Source organism: Dermacentor silvarum, chromosome 3 (genome assembly GCF_013339745.2).
Source record: "Dermacentor silvarum isolate Dsil-2018 chromosome 3, BIME_Dsil_1.4, whole genome shotgun sequence".
Taxonomy (NCBI): Eukaryota; Metazoa; Arthropoda; class Arachnida; order Ixodida; family Ixodidae; genus Dermacentor; species Dermacentor silvarum.
The window spans coordinates 189582913-189602266 of NC_051156.1; the positions used below are offsets into that span (position 1 = coordinate 189582913).

Consider the following 19354-nt stretch of genomic DNA (forward strand, 5'->3'; position numbering starts at 1 on the left):
CGTAAGGTTCAGCGCAACGTCTCATTGGAGCGATGGTCGTAAGGTTCGCTGGCTTATCCAATGAAAGCGCACAGAAAGTCATATCCCAGGTATTCATTTGCCGAACACTCGCCCACCGTGACACCGCAAGCCGGTGGTGGTACCAAAGTTAACTGAACGTTCCATAGAAAAAAAAAATACCCAAAACGAACTGAGGAATTTCCATTATTGCGCATTCCCCAGTGCCTTGTGGAGAGAGAGTGCGCTCATTTTCACGTCCCTTGGGTCTCAAGTTAACTAAGTTATCACGTCCATAAGCAGAATTTCTACACTTCTTTTGTGACGCTAAGCTGTCATGAAGTAAACTAAACTCGATAATGTCGTGAACTTAAAACGAGTTGTAGAGACTGTTATAAATTGTTAATTTCGCGTTGATGGATTCTGCTTTGCCATCGATCACCGACCGCTTTCGCTTCTATCCCGTCTACATAGCACAGCCCGCTTTTGGAAGTTTAAATATGAATTAGCAACTCGCCCAAATCCACACCATGATCTAGTGACTGACCGGATTAATGACACGAAAAGTCGAAAGATGGATCATGAAAAGTGACTGCGTACGCAATATTCCTACAAACGGCTGCCACCCTTCATCGTGTCTCTTGTCTTCCCCGCGCAGAGCACAAAACAAACCGACCTGCTGCGTCACCGGGAGAGAATAACCAAGGCGGTCACCTCCACCTCGAGCCCCGGCAGCAAACGTCCTCCAGCGAAAGAAACGGTCAGCGCGATTTGGACATGGGCCGTCACCTGCGGTCCCGCCGAAGGGGACGCGACGGGCGGGACCCGCTGAGCCAACGCTCCCCGGTGACCGACCTCCACGACTGCCGCCGACCAGCAATAACCGAGGGAAGCCCGGGGGAACGAAAACGAAAGAAGGGACCGACCTTTCGTTCCCGTTTCTTCCTGTCGCGACAGCGCCGTCCGAATAGTGTATATCTCAGTTGTGCTCTGGAACGACGACGTCAGTGGCGCAGCTGCGTCGCCATCACTACATATTGTAGACCCGTCCCTGACACACACGCGCAGACACACACACACGCAGACACACACACGCGTACATACACACACGCGTGCACACACACACACAACGAGAGGTCGTTATTACAGTTAGACGTACAGACAAGGAGGTCGATGTAAGCAAAAGGAGAAGACAAAACGGGGACGTGTATCGGCGAAGGACAAAGTTCGGTGACTTCTGGTAAATGCCGCGGGACTATTATTATAGCTGCGGCGCTCGAAGAGTGTTCCAGAAATGGGTCAAACAAACAAATGGAGACAGAGCGCGCTGCTCTGATTGTTATATGAGGTCGTCATGTTGTGAAAGACAAAAAATAGCGGACGTGAATATACGACTGCATGTCTTTATTTGTCTTTCTTTTTTTCTTTTTTTGAAAAGAAATACGCTATGGTTTACTTCAGCATTCACCCTTGAGCTCTCTCTCCCTCTTTTGTGCTCCCATGTTTCGTGTGGAACGAACTTGCCGAGTTTCGCGCCTCCACATAGCGAAAGGCGCCGCGAACGTCTTCATAATTAACGCCAGCGTTATAATACATCCTGTCGAGTGGAGTCGTTTACCATACACTTCCCTCCCGAGTTGAACTAAAGCGTTAAACAAACAGCACATGGTACAGCGTTTGAAATCCGTTGGCCATTAAAAGATAAACGTCTCTTCAGGCGTGGAACGCGCGGCAGCATGCTTTTAGATAATTGTTTGGCACCAGGGGGCACCACAAGCGAGTCGCACGGGTGACGTGTTGACACGTACTATAGCGGGAACAAACTGATAGGCACAGGGTGCACCAATGTGAAAGAACACAATTGAATTGCATTGGAGACCGTTAGCTGCCCCTGGTTCAGCTCCGAAACCAGGAAAGTACCTCGGCTCAAGTGCTCCGATAAAAACGCGCATAGCAAGCAACGGCAAGTGAAGCTTGGTCTTAAAATTACGCAGTAATTGTCGTTTGATTCCCGATTAGGTGTCGCCTTGCATATCCGATACCTGCGACCGTCAAAAAAACAAAACCGGTGTGACACTTCATGGCTATGCCTTCGTTTCAGGCGTAATAACAAATTGTGGTGTTATTTAACTGAAAGGGACACTAAAGGCAAATATTAAGTTAAAGTAACAGTAATGGATTAGTGCTCTAGAACGCCTAAGGCGTCAAAATTATCGCAAACAGAGCTCTCGTACAACCACTCGTAATAAAATAATTGTATTGCATTATGAGACGAAAGAAAATGCTACTTGTCCTGTCATATTTAATTTTTAGAAAAACGAACTCATTGATGTTACCCATGATAACGACGCGATCGGTCGAAAGGTTTCTTGTTTTTCTCCACCATGCGCCGCCCACGCTTTCGCGTTTCAGTATAGTTTCGTTATCGCGTATAGGGCTGCGCTGGTTTTGCTGGCTCGCCTAACTCGCACAAACTGCAAGTATAGCAGAGAATGCCACGTCCATTTGATGTCGCGGGATTCCCGAGCAGTCCACGCCACTTGACCAAGACCAGCTGCAGCGGCGAATCCAACCGAGCTCGGTTTCTCCGTGGCCGCGCGTTTGCGTTCTGCGCAGAAAACCGCAGCGCCGTCTTTCGGGCGCCATTTTACTCACCGACGGCAGTAAATGGCGGTGACGGCGTAAGCAACGTCACCACTCCCCGCTCGGGGGCGGGCGATTTGAACTGCGCTAAAGGTATGCGGACTCTTACTTCAGACGCAGTTTTCTCGTAAACTGAGCATTTCCTTGGCACGAAACAAGCGCTGCGAGCTAGGTTTGTGGAGTGGTATTTTAACAGTCCACGCCGACTTAGTATTTGCCTTTAGTGTTCCTTTAAGCTAACAGGATGTTCATCTTGGAATCCGTTTTGAAGTTCTCTCTCTAGCGTAGTCCCATTTGATGACTCTGAGTGGAGCACGAGGTCGGGGGTTCGCTTCCGTGCCACGGCGGCTGCATTTCGATGGTGACAGAATGCAAGGACGCTCACGAACCTTGGCTTTGGGTGCAAGTCATAGGTGGTCAAAATTAATCCGGAGCCCTCCACAACGACCTCGCTCGTATCTGGACGTCAAAACCGCATGTGACTAAACAATACAACTACGAAGTTTTGCGCGCCAGAACCACGATCTGATTACGAGGCACGGCGCCATAATTGGGGACTGCGGACTAATCTTCATTAACGCGCGCTAAACCTAAGTAGACTAGCGTTGTTGCATTTCGCCCTCATCGAAATGTGGCCGCCGAGGTGCATTATTTGACTTTGGGTGTACGCAAAAAAAAAAAAAAACGAAGAAAAAAATCCGACGCATTCTGCGCAATATAAATGCGAATGTCCGTGCATTGCAAAAAAAGAAAAAAAGAAAAAAAATGTGTACGAGCTAGTCTCTGCGTGAACGCACTTCAGAACTGTCAAGCCTGCGCAAAAATGCTATTTCACCGCGTTCTTTAGTCGCTGCTTCTAAAACCAAGAGAAAATGGTTTCGCTTCGCGAGCTAACGCCCGCAAAGCGACAATCCCCTTTCGATCGACCAAACCGCTGGGGAACGCTGTTGTCACTCTAGCGACTGTGCAGGGGCGGAGTTAATTCTCACTTTTTTTTTTTTTTCATTTCATTCGCGAGGAAACGAAAGTATTCAATTTTCTACCAAAATCTTGTCCGCGCGCCTCTGTAGATCGTCCCAATCGCGTATATATACAGGAAACTTCCAGCCGCCCGCGACGAAACGATTTCCTCCCGAACAAGCCGACAATGTTCGCTTCCAGGAATGAGCGAACTTTGTTATATCTCGCCTCGTCGTCGTCTTTTCGGAAACCTATAAAAGCGACGGCAATTTGTTTCTTCTTTCACTTTTGCGAGGCTGATCGACTTTACTGTATTACACATTCCTTTAGTTCACTTGCAATCGGTTTCTCCTGCAGTTTCATTTATCGCGTTCGAGGACAGCAGATAATTAAGTGGGGTGATGAAATTAGGAAATCTGCAGGGCGCAAGTTTGGAATCATCTAGCGCAAGACAGGGGAAAATGGAAATCGCTGGGAGCGACCATCGACACGCACTGGACGTAAAAATAGCCTGATGACGACTACCACCCGACTCTTGGTCTAAACCTTATAGTATGATGCGGCGTTTATGCTACTTTGAGGGGAAATCGTCATCATCGATAACAAATCTGCAAGCATCGCTGTCCGTCTACGTGACCGCTGCAGGGCGACAGAACGATTTCTCGCATGCGAAAAGAATTGAAAGAGAGGAAGAAAGAAACAAGAAAGGACGCAAGCTCTCCCTGCGTTATATACGCGTCGTATTCAATACAGAGCGCGCAGAATCCGTATCTATAGTAGATGAAAAGTCGGGTCGCGCGCGATCCCTTCGTTTTCACAAAAGCCGACGAGAATCGAATCGCGATAATGAGATCGTTTTATTTCTTTTTTTTTTTTCAGAGAGAGGACATTTCATTTTTTTCCTCCTTTCCCAGTTCTCTCACAATTAGGCGCGTTATTAAACCAATTTGAGCGACAAAGCCGCGAAGAAAATAGACGCGTTTTCCTTTTTTTTTTTTCCCTACATCGTACGATATCCCCGCGGGTAGTATGCAGGCGACAGTCAAATACCTTCGAAAATCAAACGACACCCGCGCACAGGAACACCGCTACGTTGTGGGCGAAATCGAATTTACCGGGCCGCTCGCTCGCTCGCTTGCTGACCCGAACATCCGTTAGGGCGCGGTCTGTATGGAATACTTCTTTGATGGGTTACACCTTAGAAAAGAGACCGACCGTTAGGGAAGACACCGCGGTGTCCGAGCAAAACAAAAGAACGAGGCCACTTTCACTCCTGCCTTTCTCTCTCTCTCTCCTCCTTTCTCACCATCCCTAATCTCTCTCTCTTTCTCTCTCTCTCCCCTCTGTATTTCTACTCTATACACATTCCCATACTTTATCATTTTTTTTTCTTTGACCGCCAAAAGCGATATACCCCCGGGTCGATTTCGCGCTAAAACCATTCCGAAATGCGGCTCCGTGTTCCGGCCTATTCGTACTGTAGTTTTCTTGTTTTATCAACATTACATCCGTTTAGAGGGAAGACTACAAAGAAAACCGTTAAGTCAGTTCAGTTTGCACAGTTTTATTTCAAACGTTGTATTTGTACTTCTACGGAGGAAAAAGCTCGATTTTATTGAAGCAAGCCAATCGATCGCCCAGAGATCCTTCTTTTTTTTTTAATAGGTAGAAAGAAGTACGTAGATAAATTTAAGGTGTGTTGTCCCAGATCAGAACACAAGACTGCATGGAACCTGCTGTCAAGAACTTTATATATATAAGCAATAAAAGTGTGGAATACACCGTAAGTGCGTTTAGAAATGACAAAACCTCAGGCAATTAGAAAAAAAAAAATCTTTACAATACCATACAATGAACTCATAATGAAACGTGAAAGAATTACATATATTAGAAAAAAATGATAGCAATTTTAATGGGCAATGAGGTATGCCTATTAATCGTGACGGTATAGATGATTCCATAACGACGATGCAGTAAAGTAACCGGTATGCAGTTCTCAATTCAAGTCTACCGTAGGCAGCAATAAATTCTTATGAGAAAATGAACACCTAAATTTCATATTTATTACCTCGCCCAAACCGTAGCACCCGTGACGCCGCACAATTCGTTTGTTCTATCTTTAATTATTTTTTAATTTCTTTCTTTCTTTGCGTATTCGGGTGATTTTCTGTGCCAGCTAAGGTTACCGAAAATTGCTGCGTTGAGCCTTCGCTATCTTTAGAATGTCAATGCAATCCTTGTCTGTTGACAAAGGATTCAGTAGCCCCCAGCGGTCGCGCTTTAAATATCCATGACGTCACAGATACGGTGCGGTAACGCTACGGTGGCGTCGCCACTTGTCAATTTATCGCATCCTTGCGGGGTTATAAAGCTTCTCCTGACAAGACTATTGTACTTGATACTCAAGCGTAATCTACTAATCTAACTTCACTTATTACGGCACCTTGTCCTGTCTTTTTAGGGAGGTATTTGCGCCTGCGGGAAAACGCCGGCCATTGCTCTTCGCCGACACTTCTAGAAATGTGCGAACCCTTTCACATTTTACAACAAAAAATTAAAAAAAAACGCGATACAAGATCGTTTCCACGGTTCCGTATTCGTGCAGCTCGGATCTTCTATCTTGTGCGTTTACCACTTCCTGTTTCCTTTTTTTTTTTTCCGGGCACGATTTACCGAATTTCCTAGCCCTCACTCGATCTATAGATTCGCGCGCGAGTCGTTTTTCATTCTCGCAACGATTCTGCGACGCGGTACGAGGTAGAAAAAAAAAAAGGGGGGGGGGAGAGAGAGAGAGAAAGGTTACGTTTCCTCGTAGCTTTTACAACCGACCCAGCAATGTAGCAATTCATTTGTCTCCTCGGCACGGACACCCTATCTGGGCCGCAGTGACACAGCTAGGACTATGCTTCCTCTAGCCAATTCCGTGCAGTACACAGCGAAACCCTATCGAAGTACTTCACGTCACTCAGTAGCTAGCATATCCTATAATTCCCCATATTCGCGCGGGATTTTCACGTACACGATCACACAGGATAGTCGTATATGTTCCTATTTAATCATATGGCATTCGAAAAACACGAACGAGCCCGAAATAAGAACGCACAAGAGCTTATGTAAGTCTTTATTTTCAGTGTTCTTCCACCCCCCCCCCCCCCCTTTTTTTTTTTTTTTTTCAAGTGTGCTGCTTTATATCAGTTGTGAATGACCAATGGGCCCGTCAGTACCTGTTAAAAGGATTATTTGGTATACCGGCCCTTCTAGCGCGCCACGAGGCACTTGCGTCGACGTATGACGTCAGTCAACTAGCTGCTGCCAGGATTATATACCAGCACGCGGTCGACTGCCAGTGAAAAAAAAAAAAAATTGTTTTAGCCGTTTTATTAGATCTTGAGCATCATTAGAAGTGAACTCCACTAATCGATTTCTTTTTTTTTTTCATACAAGATAATTCCCGAAAAGGCGTCCACTATGTTGAAACGAGAACGGTCTAGTCGGTGGCTGTTCATACTTTCCGTGCTTTCTTGTCCCCATATTTAAAGAGGAAGTACGAAATCAAGGAAACACCCACTGTCTGTCGCTAACTCTTCCATGCGCGCGAATGACTGAATCACGAGTATAGATCAGCGGCACACAGTGAGCGAGCCCTTTGGCGACTACTCCATTGAACGTCCACGTCACGCACCCGCGCGTCCACCGACGCACGGGTGCGTGGCGTCACCCGTGCGTCGGTGTAGCGTTAGTTTTTTTTTTTTTTACGCTGTGCGGTTGACCGCGTGCTAGTATATAATCCTTGCAGCAGCTATAGTTCACTGACGTCATACGTCGACGCAAATGCCTCGTGGCGCGCCCATTTCACGGCTATACTTATATATACACTCGCGCTAACAACGTCGTTATCGCGCGAACCGAACTATCTGTTAGTCTCCTTCCTCAACGCCGCGGGCCCCAATACACGTCGTAAATACGCTCCGTCTAGTTGCTGCTGCTGTGTTCCTTCGCGCCAATATTGCCAGTATTATGGGTATGCACTTACGTCATCGAGTTCGCTTTGTAGTACAGCCAGCACGGCAAAAAGCTGCGCGTTATCTAGATGATCCGCTTATCTTCAGTAGCATGGTCGAAGCTGTGCACAGGACTACAAAATGGCGTACGTGACGTCATGTGAATACTCTACAGGCTCGCTGATAGCGCCCGTATATCGTTCGCTGCACTGCACGTTATTGGTAAGACGGGAGTACCTTTCGTTTTTTTTTTTTTTTTTTTTTCCCTACAGTGTTTCTTTTCCTTTCTATCTTTTGTTCTTTAAACTTCTTTAATGCAACATCTGTTACTCCAGCGATCATGCACTCTTTTTCACCCAACAGCAAAGAACGATTGATCTATGGCGCGTGTGTTCAGCTCCAAGGAAACGCGGGGGCAATTTCAATTCGCTCAAGGAGCATATTCTCCCATACTACAGCCTCCGTCTATACGTCACTGTAAAGTACGTTTTGTCTTTTAAAGTATAGTTGAGTGTCAACGGAACTCTATAGGACGAATCCTTTGTTTGCCCCCCCCCCCCCCCCTCCTCCTTCTCCTCCATCTTTCTACACCCACCGTCCCAACCCCGGCCTCAGCCGTTCCATAGCAACCATTGCACCCCCCCCCCCCTCCCCCACGATCCTGGATACTGTGCAATCGAACATTCCAAACGCTCGGGATTATATGGTTCGCGGGCGATCTATTATTCTGACCGTGCTCCGCTGCCGCTTGTTTTCTCGAGTGCTCCATTGCTTCAGAGTCATCAACTTTATTTTCTGAGCAGCTCCCCCACCCCCCACCTCTTTTTTTTTTTGTTTGTTTGTGTGCTCTATATCTCTTTTTTCCTAACATGTACTCGCCCTTTACTCCGAACGAACGCGGCACAGCCCCGTCAAGCGTACGACAAATAACGTCAAGGGGCTACATCTGCATTCCAACGCGAGGCACATCGGCATACCTATTACCGAGACGCTATAGGAACGAGGAATTCCTCGCGAATACGTGACATCCTTGAACGGTTATCTACAAGAGCGACACTGCGGCCCGAGTTGGAATTACAAAAGCGCGGCGTTTGTCCAAAAAGAAGAAAAAGCATAAACAAAGCTTTTTCTCTGGATATATTAAGTGTAATCGAAACAATCTGGCGACTACCAGCACTTCGAATTTCTCTGACAGCTATGGCGAGATGTATATTGAACGCTAGCAGACGACTTCATCGAAAAAACGAAAAAAAAAAACTTTTTTTTTTCAACATATACCTTCGCACAGTGGAAGTCTTTTATGATATCACGTTTTCGTCATGTACGCACTCATTGTTCATTCTTTTTGCCACGATAGTACACTTAAACGATAATAATGATGAAGTCGACCCATATTGCTGGCGTGTGACCGGTACGGTTGTCAAGGCACTCACCTAGACTGTCATACATTCGAGAGGCGCGCATTCGGATCGCATCAGGGTATACAAATGCAGCTGCCACCGTGTAAAGAGAACAAGAGAAAAAAAAGGAAATAAATGATGCTACGCTTTGTTATTTCTCATATACCCAGCCGTGAGACTAGCCCATTCCATTAAGCGTTCCGACACTGTTCTAAGAAGTTGCCATGGCTGAATGTGCGACGGCTGTAGATTCAATGCGGGGACACGAGGTTCTGGGGCCGAATTCAAAAAGCATTTCGTTCGGGAGTGTTGCTTGCCATTTGCCGGTCACCTTCGCTAACAGTGCGGCCAACATTGCCATTTGTTGGTAAAGGGGTAGATACACGAAATTTTGAGGCTATAAAGAGACTGCTGTAGGCTTCCTCTGTATGCAAGGATACTCAACATGAAGTGTAGGACAGAGCAAACGTTTAAAATATATTTTAATTCGCTTCCAAAGAGTGCCTAAATGCTCGTTCTCACGATCGAGACCCATCGTCAGCGCGATTGACACCGACGCCACTGTGTTGGAAGCGTAATAAAAGTTTTAGTGACGTCATACCACATTAGAGTGACCTACAATGAGCGGTGACCCGCAGCACCGGGCAAGCCTAGAAAGCCTCGAGTCTAGAGTACAATCAGTTGCATTGGACGCAGACGGAGAGTTGGAATCAGAGCTGCCTCAGCTTGCCATGACAACTGTCGGCATGGTTTTGTTCGCCTGCACTGGTGCAGAATGTGTGTGTGAGAGCAGACGATGTAGCAGTGTGTGCATCACAGCTTTGTGGGCCCACGTGACCAAGCCCCTAGACAGTGACGTCACGGTCCAACTCTGCGCCCAGAAACCGAAACCGAAAATCGTTCACATAAATAATGCGATATTAAATTATTTACCGATAATATATGAATCTTCGAGCGTGTATCATGCTTCCTGGAGCAATAAGAAACATTTAAAACAAAGAACGCGCAAGCCACAAATTTGATGTCTCAACTCCTTTAAGAACAGTTCCTGTGTAAGAACTTTGTAAGTACGGGCCCTGATCTGGCTTACGGTCCCGCATCGAAGGCGAAACATGCAGGGTTGTCAGGGAGCGCATAAACTTGAGTTCTGGCCCGGCTTACAACCATCGGAAGGTGCAGCTTCATCCCGTGCACCTCCTGGAACGCATACATCGATCTCAGCATGTCCAACCGTGATGTCCCAGTAAGACGATCTCCGTAACGGGAACGTAGACATTAACTTCATAACTCCCACACAGTGTTTATTAACTGCCCTAGTTCCTCCAGACACCTTCTTCACACGTCTTAATCGAACGCCAGCGCTTAAAGCCGACCGCCAACACAGTTAAAGGAATGACCGCCCCCTCCGTTTTCTCGATTCGTCTTCCAGCATCACTTTGCGCTGAGACGCCACTTTCTTGCCTCAACCCTAACATATCTCTCACTTTGTGTACACATCACACTTGGAAGACAACATTAAGAAGATGGGATAGCCTATATAAGGCTTCACTGCAATATCGTGGACAAATGAAACCTCAACAGGGTTATATCAGCAAATCGGAAGACTTTACTTGCCGTACAGCAGACACAGCAATGAACTAGATATTTATAGATTTGATATGTCATACAGCGTTCTCTGTAGTGCCGTGTAAACATTTTAGTGCCTAGTCATAAAAAATTTAAAGGAAGTCTCTCGGGAAAGTGGCCCGCATTACTTGATAGGCAAGCAGCAATTTCTAGCGGCCATCGTGCTTCGCAAAGAGTGGCGTGGGCTGATCGAGACGCGACAATAGTAAAAGCTACCACTAACCGAACAATGCCTTGAAAGGTCCGGCAAGTATATGCAGGCTTATTTCCCAAGAGTCGGAGCGCCAATGGGAGAAATAAAGAGGGAAGAGCGGAGTCGCAAGATGCCACCTTGACGTGGCTAGCCGCATGACGTCATGCTCTCTCCCTCCAGTTCATTGTACACGGGAAAACGAAATGCACCATTATTCGAATCCAGTTAGTCACGCTCTTGCAATTGCATTGGTCTTGTTTGTGTTTCAGTTGTTCACGATAATGCTGTGTTTGCACGTATATTATATACACTTCTTTTGCGTACATTTGTGCGCTCTATTTGCCACGTTACGTGGTTCATGTGGTTGTGCCCTTTATTTCGGCCTTACTACACTCTCGACGCACTGTTGTGAGGATTCAATCAACTCGATCGGTGTCTTGCGTATCTATGACTTTGGCCTTCAGCGCACAGTAGCAAACAGTGCACGGCAATTGCATATAAGCGTCAATTAACTCGAGGAAGAGCGTGTTTGTGTGTGTTTCAGAAGCGAATGATTCTCATTGATGTGCATGCTACGAGCTTGAAACGACCTATCTTGTAACCTTCTGTATAATCTCCCAACTGCTTGTTACCACAGCAAAAATCTGGTCAGTGCCAGATCAGTATACGTATATAAAGTCGGGAGCAAATGTCTAGAGACCACGGTTTCAGCAAAAACATTAGAATTCAGCCGGGCAACATGGAATTGTCTTGGTGCATTGCGTTGGTCGAAAAGGCACGCATAGGCTGTACCACTTGACTTCAGCCTAGGCTGCAACATCTGTGGTCTGCAGACGTTTTCTTGTGACTATACCTTAGAGCTTTAGACCGTTAGACGACACCCCCAGTGCTGGCCGCCGCCTTTACTGCAATCAACAAAATGGTGCCCAGATCCGTCAAACATCGACGCTCATACATGTAAAGCCTGCACTTCTTAAGAAACCCTCTGCATCAACTTTCACCGTGATCCACAATATATTTAAATGCCACTTTACACCGCTTTCGAAAGAGCCTCGTTATGCCGCATTTCAATAGAGCTCCCAAAGTGCTGTTGGACATAGCCGCCCTCTATAATAAACTCTTCTAAACCGTGAACGTGGTGTCTTAGAGCCGTTTTAGAGAAATGTCATAGACAATTTATCCGAGAATTACGGTACAAGTTTAATGTTGTTGCGCCACAGATACTCAAGTTACATTACAGTGCACTGTTTACGAGCTCATAAACTTTTTTGCTCTAGAGAAAGGAAATGTTTCAGGAGCGTGTACAACTTGGTATACTTACTGCATGTTCGCTTTCACTTGCGTTTTTTGGGGGATAGACTTCCTCACATCACTAAGACCCGACGCCATACCTCCACTGAGAAACACCTGTTCGTCACTATTGCGTCTGTTGAACGCTATGCGCCTTCTACGTAAAGGGCTAGCATGGACCTTTGAGTGAACAGAAAGACCCGCTTAAGGTCAGCTGCAATGAAATTTCACTTTGGCTATATTTGTAATAAGTTAGTATATACACCACAAAAGCAACCTTGGCAAAGCTGCGGAGCTGCTAATAGCAGTTTTCTTGTTAGCAGCCTTTAAACAGCACCTAAGCAGATGACGTGTGCAACTGGTGGTTGTCGCTATCAACGCACTAGGACGCAAATCCCAGCTCACTGCCTCCGAGATTTTCCAGCGCGCACCATCTTATCTCGGAGGACATGCTAAGGCGCCGCGTGCTCTATGTGATGCATCACTTCTAGTGAGCAGTAATGGCCGCATTTTTTTTTTTACTTTCAGTGTCAAAGAACGGCAATTTTGCAAGCTTTTCGTGACACTTCCGCTCGTATTTCAAATGTCAAATTTTGCACAGAAGCTCCTTTATATCTACACAAACTTAAACTAAGCTTTTTACACGGTCCAGAAATTCGTTGGAGTTGACCTTTAACAGACGAGGAATGGCATAAGGCGCCAGCTAATGTAGAAGTAAAGGGTAATTGAGTAAGAGCGGCATACTTCGCATCGCTCGCTTCAACCGTAGTTCATTTGCGCACATGTTATTTACGCTCGTGATCTGTGGCCGATGTTACGATAGCTCGCACGAGTTTCTTGGAATGCAAAAGTGGTGAGAAGAAAAAAGAAAGCATGATTAATTTCTCTGAAATCTGGGACTGCAGTTGGACTTGTGAAGTAAAGCTCTAGATTTAACCTATGTATTCTGGGATTCTGGATATCACAGCTGTCAAATGCATTATTTCTTCACGGTTCCATTGCTTCAATTAATTTGTTGCAATACAGTGAAGTATGTTACAAAACACTTAAGATCGCTACAAAATGCCATCTTCTCTAATCGGATGAGCTCAGGCGAATTGCACAGCTGTTTAACACTGAGGAAAAAATAACAGAACAAGACTGGAAGGCGGGAAGGACATAGCCATGTTTTCTTATTAGATTTCAAAAGGACGTTGCCACTCCTTAATTCTAAACAATATAAACTGTTTTCCTCTCGACAATCAGTGCTGACACAACTACGCAATAATGTATGCTATTCTTTACAAAAAATTCCAAACAGCATGTTTAAGACCAACAAGGTTAGATTAAAGAAGCACCTAAACAAGGCTCATCTCTGCATTGCACTAAAGTAATGAAGCATCCGTATTATGAAAAAAAGCAGGCTGATAAGGAAAGGTAAAGAAAGTTTGTTGACTGTCGAAAGTGGTTGAAGACAATCTGAATGTGCTATCAAGGACAAAAGCTCCAAGAAAGCAGACAAAGTGTCGCTCTGTTGTTGAAAAGGCCGTTGTACTATAAGTCCTCCTAACCACTTCCAACGATCTGCACTCCTAAATTGAGTGCAGCCAACTTGCAGTAATGAAAAATTTCATTCTCGTCAAAGATATCCCGAAATTTCAGCTGGGGCACCACGTTTCAAACAATAAATTTTTGTGACTTTCTAGTTTTTGCATCAAGTAAAGGTTCTGGAGCTTAACACAACAAAAAATATACTGACAAGCCTCGAAGCGGCATAAATAATTTACTGTACTTTTTCTACAAACCAGAGCACGGAACTAGTCAGGCTGTTAATTTAGCTTTTTTTTTTTATCGACGGAAATGTAGTTATTGGCTTCATTTCCAAGAGGGTGTATGTCACGTCGTCATGAGGCAGAAGGCGGTCATGTCACAGCGGAACATTGTGACGTTTTGGCACTCGTTCCAGCTCACTCAGTCGCCTACACGTCACGTGGCCCGGTAAAGCAGCACAACAACATGATTAAATTGAAACACATTTTACTTTGATGAACGAGGCGAAAGGAAACCGAGGGCCTGATTTTTATTAGTCATATCATAAGATTTACTTATTTTACTTTGATGGTCAGACTGATTCCTTAACATACTAGAAATACCTTTAGAATACCTAATATTTATGTCTTGAACTACATATTAGACAACTTGTGATAATTCCGTCGAAAATCCATACACATCCGGAGTTTTAATTAATGCGAGTTGACTGTAAGTACTACACACTATTATCTCTTGCACAGTGCCGGCAGATTCTTGTTGCGAGAGCAGTGTGCGCATGGTATGCTTGTTGCTTGTTATGAAACTAATGTTGCGCTTTAATCGCTCGAGATTCTGTTTGTGACGTCTCGTCTTTCTGATCTGTGATAGTGCCAAAAGATTATTATATTGTACAAAAGTTAGGGGAAAAAATAGACGGGCTGAGCCTGTATGTCACATGCTCAGCCGCAACGACAACGATCTTTGTGAGGTGTGTCTGCTTTAGTGATGTTGTTTCTAACTACTACTATTACGTAGATCAGCAGTGAGCACGTGTTTCCTTCTTTTTTTCTTTTTCCCCAGCTTTCAGTGAGGTCTTGCGGACTACATCGATTCCAAGATGAATCAAAGTATTTTTAACTCCACTGTATGCATTAACTGCAGTTTGTGCTCACTTCGTGAATTGGTTCGTCTTGCACAGACACGGAATGTATATGTAGACAGCATGACGAGATCTTGTGAAATAAACATGTTTTCAGACACGAGCAATGAGCACTTAATTTGGCCATGGTCTGCGTCCACGTGGAAACCTGAGGTGCTATTGTGCATGGACAATGTCCGATTCGGCCATGTCCTCACCCTGAACCAATCGGAGAGCATAGCATTTCTGTGAGCTAATCAGGGTCGATAAGAGAGCGAATTTGATAACATGGCAGAACTCGAGCGTGCAGGGATGCCATTTTGTTATGGTTGCTAAAGAAGCAAACCGTTAGAAGATTGCACCCCGAAATATAACTCCCCAGCCGCTATTTTGGAAACCCAATTCTGAATTTTAGTGCACAGAATAGCACCCCCGGTTTGTGCTTACCAGAGCGATCGTGATGTCATACGAGAACAAGCAAGGCCTCCGAGACTGCCATCGCAATTCGCAGAATAATTTCGGAAGCCATCGTGTAAAGGGGGTCTGAGCCACGAGCACAAAAGGCAATGATGCTATCGAAACAAGTCATTTCCTGGTCATTCTTCAGCCATAAGTAGGCAGCATCCTTGTTCCGTAATAAAACGGAAGCTTTCATTGCCTATGTTTAGTTAAAATGTGTGCGGAATGTCTGAGGTCGTTTAGGCGCCTATTAAGGCATGCATAGCTTGTTCTGCTTTTTACAACTCTATAATAATAGGGGGAAAAGTTCAGCAGAGGTTTGGATAAACTCCAACAGTATTGCCAGCACAAATGATCATCCAGGAAAGTCAGAGGTAATGTCTAGAAACTGGATGCTGTCTTGTATACGCAATTCTTCAGCGAACCTCCACCTTCCACCTTTCGTGCTGAATTCGTCACAAAAGTGTCAGTTACCTGAAGCAGAAAACCAAGTAATCGACCATGTAGCAAAGACTATGGAGGCCGTGGTCACCCAAAGCAATCTAACTCTCAATGATCCTTGCTTACCGTAAAATTCCGAGCAAGCGCCCCCACCCGTGCAAGAGCCCCCCCCTAACTTCACTGCTAATTTCAAATTTCCGCGCCGTTCCGGGAAAGCGCCCCCCCCCCCCCCCCGCACCAACACTGGCCTGCCACATCCAGTCCACGAAAATAATGGCAAATTCGGCAAATCGCACCGGTGCGCGTCGGGCGCCCGGATGAGCCATTTCATCGCATCATGGTCGTACCCGGGCGCCCCAGTGGGCACGCGAGTGCTTCGGGGCGAACTGCGGCTGGCGGTCTGTAGTTCACGGACCGCCGGCCGACGGCGAGTCTGCCTCTCGCACGGCACAAAGGAGTTCCCTGCGGCACAGTGACGTGACCACTCGGTGACTGAGGAGTGGTCGCGGCTACGCTCTGGCATCGCCGGCAGCTTCACCGCTGCTAATCACTCGCCACCGATATCGTCGCTAGGCCTTTTTCAGTTCACTTCGAATCTGTAGCAGACGGCGCTTCAGAACGAACCGCCGATGCTCCCAAGCAGCAATGTTTTGTTACCGTCATTGCCGCTTTACCCTCTCCTCGCAATAATTTCACACGATGAAGAAAACATGCTGATATTTGCGGCGCCACCAGCTGCGATGCGAGCATGGCCGAGCCGCGGTTCGCTGTCCGCCGTCGGTAGCCATGCACTGCAGCTGAGCTTCACTTGTATCGGAACTCTCATTAGTGCTAAACGTTTCACCGTGGACATGGTTTTGAATAAAGTGAACATTACGCGTCAATTTACTCTCGCGAACATAATTTTGCCTGGAATAGAAGCTGCATAACCAATGTTCCGGGGACGCGCCGGTGCAGCGTCGACATAGAATAAAGAACCAACTGTCGACATAGAATAAAGAGCGTCGATGCGCTTTCTGTAGTTCTTTTGGTGGTTTTGAGTAACGGTGGTGTTGAGAGTGATAAACACCACTAACAAATCTTTGGCTTAATAAAGTTCATGTTCAATAAAATTTTAATGCTATGCCAACTGCGCTTTTTTTTTGCGGGAAAATTTTGTCGTGGCCATCTTGAATTTTGGTGCCGTTCCGGGATAGCGCCCCCCCTAACTTTGCCGGTAATTTCGACTTGCTCGAGGGGGGGCGCTTGCTCAGAATTTTACGGTAAGTATACAACACTAAGAAAGGAGCAACTTTTGAAAGGACACAAATTCTTGACTTGAGTGGAAAGTACACTACCCCACTAGCTTCAACTTTTATACACAGGCAATACTTCTGGCAAAACCCCATAGTCACACCACCATTCATCCATACACTTCATAAATGTCTTGAACTTCATTAACATGCACTTAAACACTCTAAAAACCCATCATGCAACAGAGACTAGTATAGTTCTCCAAAGACCATGGTGAAAGCCAAGTGTATGTCAGGATTACCCATCTTCATTCAAAAACTGAACTAATGCCTGGAGCTTATGTATGTATAATTCTTACATGCATCCATCTTTTGCATGTCTGCCTTTCCGTACCCTGATTGCACTTCAATAGATATGCATGATTGTTTCATTGTGCCTATAAAAGTCATTCCGATAACATGAGCTAGTGCATCCAGTGCTCCAAAGGTAGGTGGCAACATGCAGCAGCTTCTAGGCAAAGATATGAGTAGTGAGAAGATAAACAGTGACAGGTTGTTACAAAGCCAATTGTCTGCAAATGTAACTGCAATTCGAAACATGCCATTCAAGCATTCCTGAGAAGTGCAACCACGGCTGTAGATGTGCACATCTACTTGAATGCAAGAGCATTTTTTTCATCTTCATTGGACAAATGAGTCTCACTTGTGCGAAATGCCGATAGTGCATCAACTGCGCTTGCTTCCGAGAGTGGGCACAAGGTTGCCTGACCAAGCACAATGATTTAGATTCGGTTACGAAGTCCTTATCATGATGCACTGGCCATGTGGGGTGGCACTACGGAACAAATCAAGGCAACATTCTTGTATACATTACAGCCAGTTTTCTTGCAAAATGAGCTAGGAGTGGTTTACACGTCAAAGCGTTCTGGCTAAAGTTTTGATATGTCGTTAGCTAAACGTGGGTGTATGACCAGTAGTACCATCCATTAATAACATCCACCACTGTCAGTGAGAGTACACGAGCATGCGCTGCAAAAACCAGAAGCTCATCTTTGGACTGCATTCATGTAATGAAGAGCATTTTTGGTCCTGCCGTGCACGGGCTTGATCCCACTGAGCGTGGGCAGACACTGTTGATACATTGAAGTTGCAAGCTGTTGGTAATGCACCTACGTCAGGGTCTACCCAAGCTGGATTGCATGTTATATAGTCAGCAACAAGTCAACAAACTGGGAAAGGCTCCGCTCACTACAGTATCTTGACCCTGGTTTTCCATCCCTCCACGTTCGCTTACGTCTTTCACAGGCACGAAAAGAAGGCTCCTTTGTCTCTCAGCAGTAAACAAACATGCCATGGTCAGGCACCCACACCAGGAAGGACAGTACGAACAGGATGCATTAATGCTGAGGACAAATGCTGATGCACGAAGTGTGCAGAACCTCTGCAACAGCAAACAGAGCCCTTCAAATGCTCATCCCTCATGTAATGTAATGTCCCCTTTTAGACCCTTGAGGAATAAATAAATAAATAAATAAACAAACTGGGTATGGCGCTGGGGCAGTGCTGGTGTTTAGCACAGAATGTCTTACACAAACATACACACACATACACATGGCAGCAGCACGTTGCTGTCTCGAAAGTGGCATGGTCCTCACCCAGCAGTGAGCTAGAGACACACGCATGCCAGCATAAGAAAAGAGGCATGAGCAGACATAGTGAAAAGGTGACACAAACGCACGGACATACTAGGAGGCAATGGTGATTGGCTGCCACACAATGAACGAATACGTACATGCTGTGAAAGTACAAATCAGTGACAACAATTGTCCGGCATAAGTGCCAGTTCTCTCCCAGGGGCATTTGCAGCTGCGCTCATGACTTTTCACTATAGCGTGCCGAACAACAATAAACATATGGCACTGCCAGCAAAATCAGGTTTTAATGGCATGTTTCAATGTCAACATGACAATAACAAAAACAGTGCTGCACTGCCTCTCCTCCACCGTGGGCTTTGGCTTGAACCAGATGCAGCTGATGATCAAAACCGTCACGCCAAGCAGCTCTACTAGGCAGTTCTGCCAGGAAGCCAGATGGTTAATATGTCGCGAATGCCGGCGAGGGATGAATTCAGATGCTGTAATTACAGAGAATCATAGCACTATTTAGATTAATGCTGTTCCCTCATGACCCAGAGGATTAGTGTGCCTGGTACACAGGCACAGAGCAGCCATATCACACTGCTAATATTACACATTGTGTTCATGCAGGAAGTTACACATGCAGCAAGCTTTTTAAAAAAGGTTTAAGCCATCTGTGTGGGTGAAACTTCTATGCTCTCAGCAGCCATTTGGAGCAGCTGGTATTTTTTTGTGGTCGGCCTATCTAGCTAATTAGAAATGGTCAATTAACTAAGTCCTTAAGTGCTAATCTTACGGTTTACTTGTCAGTATAAAAGCCACGGTGTC

The 19354-nt window shown here is 45.7% G+C and overlaps 2 protein-coding genes across 5 annotated transcripts in view; one reads left to right on the plus strand and one right to left on the minus strand.

The window, feature by feature from the left end:
• The window catches only part of LOC119446293 (cationic amino acid transporter 2), a 102342-nt gene extending 87461 nt beyond the window's left edge, over positions 1–14881 (plus strand). The window contains exon 6 of the mRNA XM_049664061.1: positions 656–14881. The gene's annotated coding sequence lies outside the window, so the exon portion shown is untranslated. The remainder of the gene's footprint in view (positions 1–655) is intronic.
• The window catches only part of LOC119446295 (general transcription factor IIH subunit 2), a 56496-nt gene that overhangs the window by 10756 nt on the left and 26386 nt on the right, over positions 1–19354 (minus strand). For 2 of the 4 annotated variants that reach the window (XM_037710693.2, XM_037710694.2), the window contains exon 15: positions 18806–19023. The exons of the other annotated variants lie outside the window; for them this stretch is intronic. The gene's annotated coding sequence lies outside the window, so the exon portion shown is untranslated. Of the gene's footprint in view, positions 1–18805; positions 19024–19354 lie in introns of those variants that run through there. 4 annotated transcript variants of the gene reach the window in all.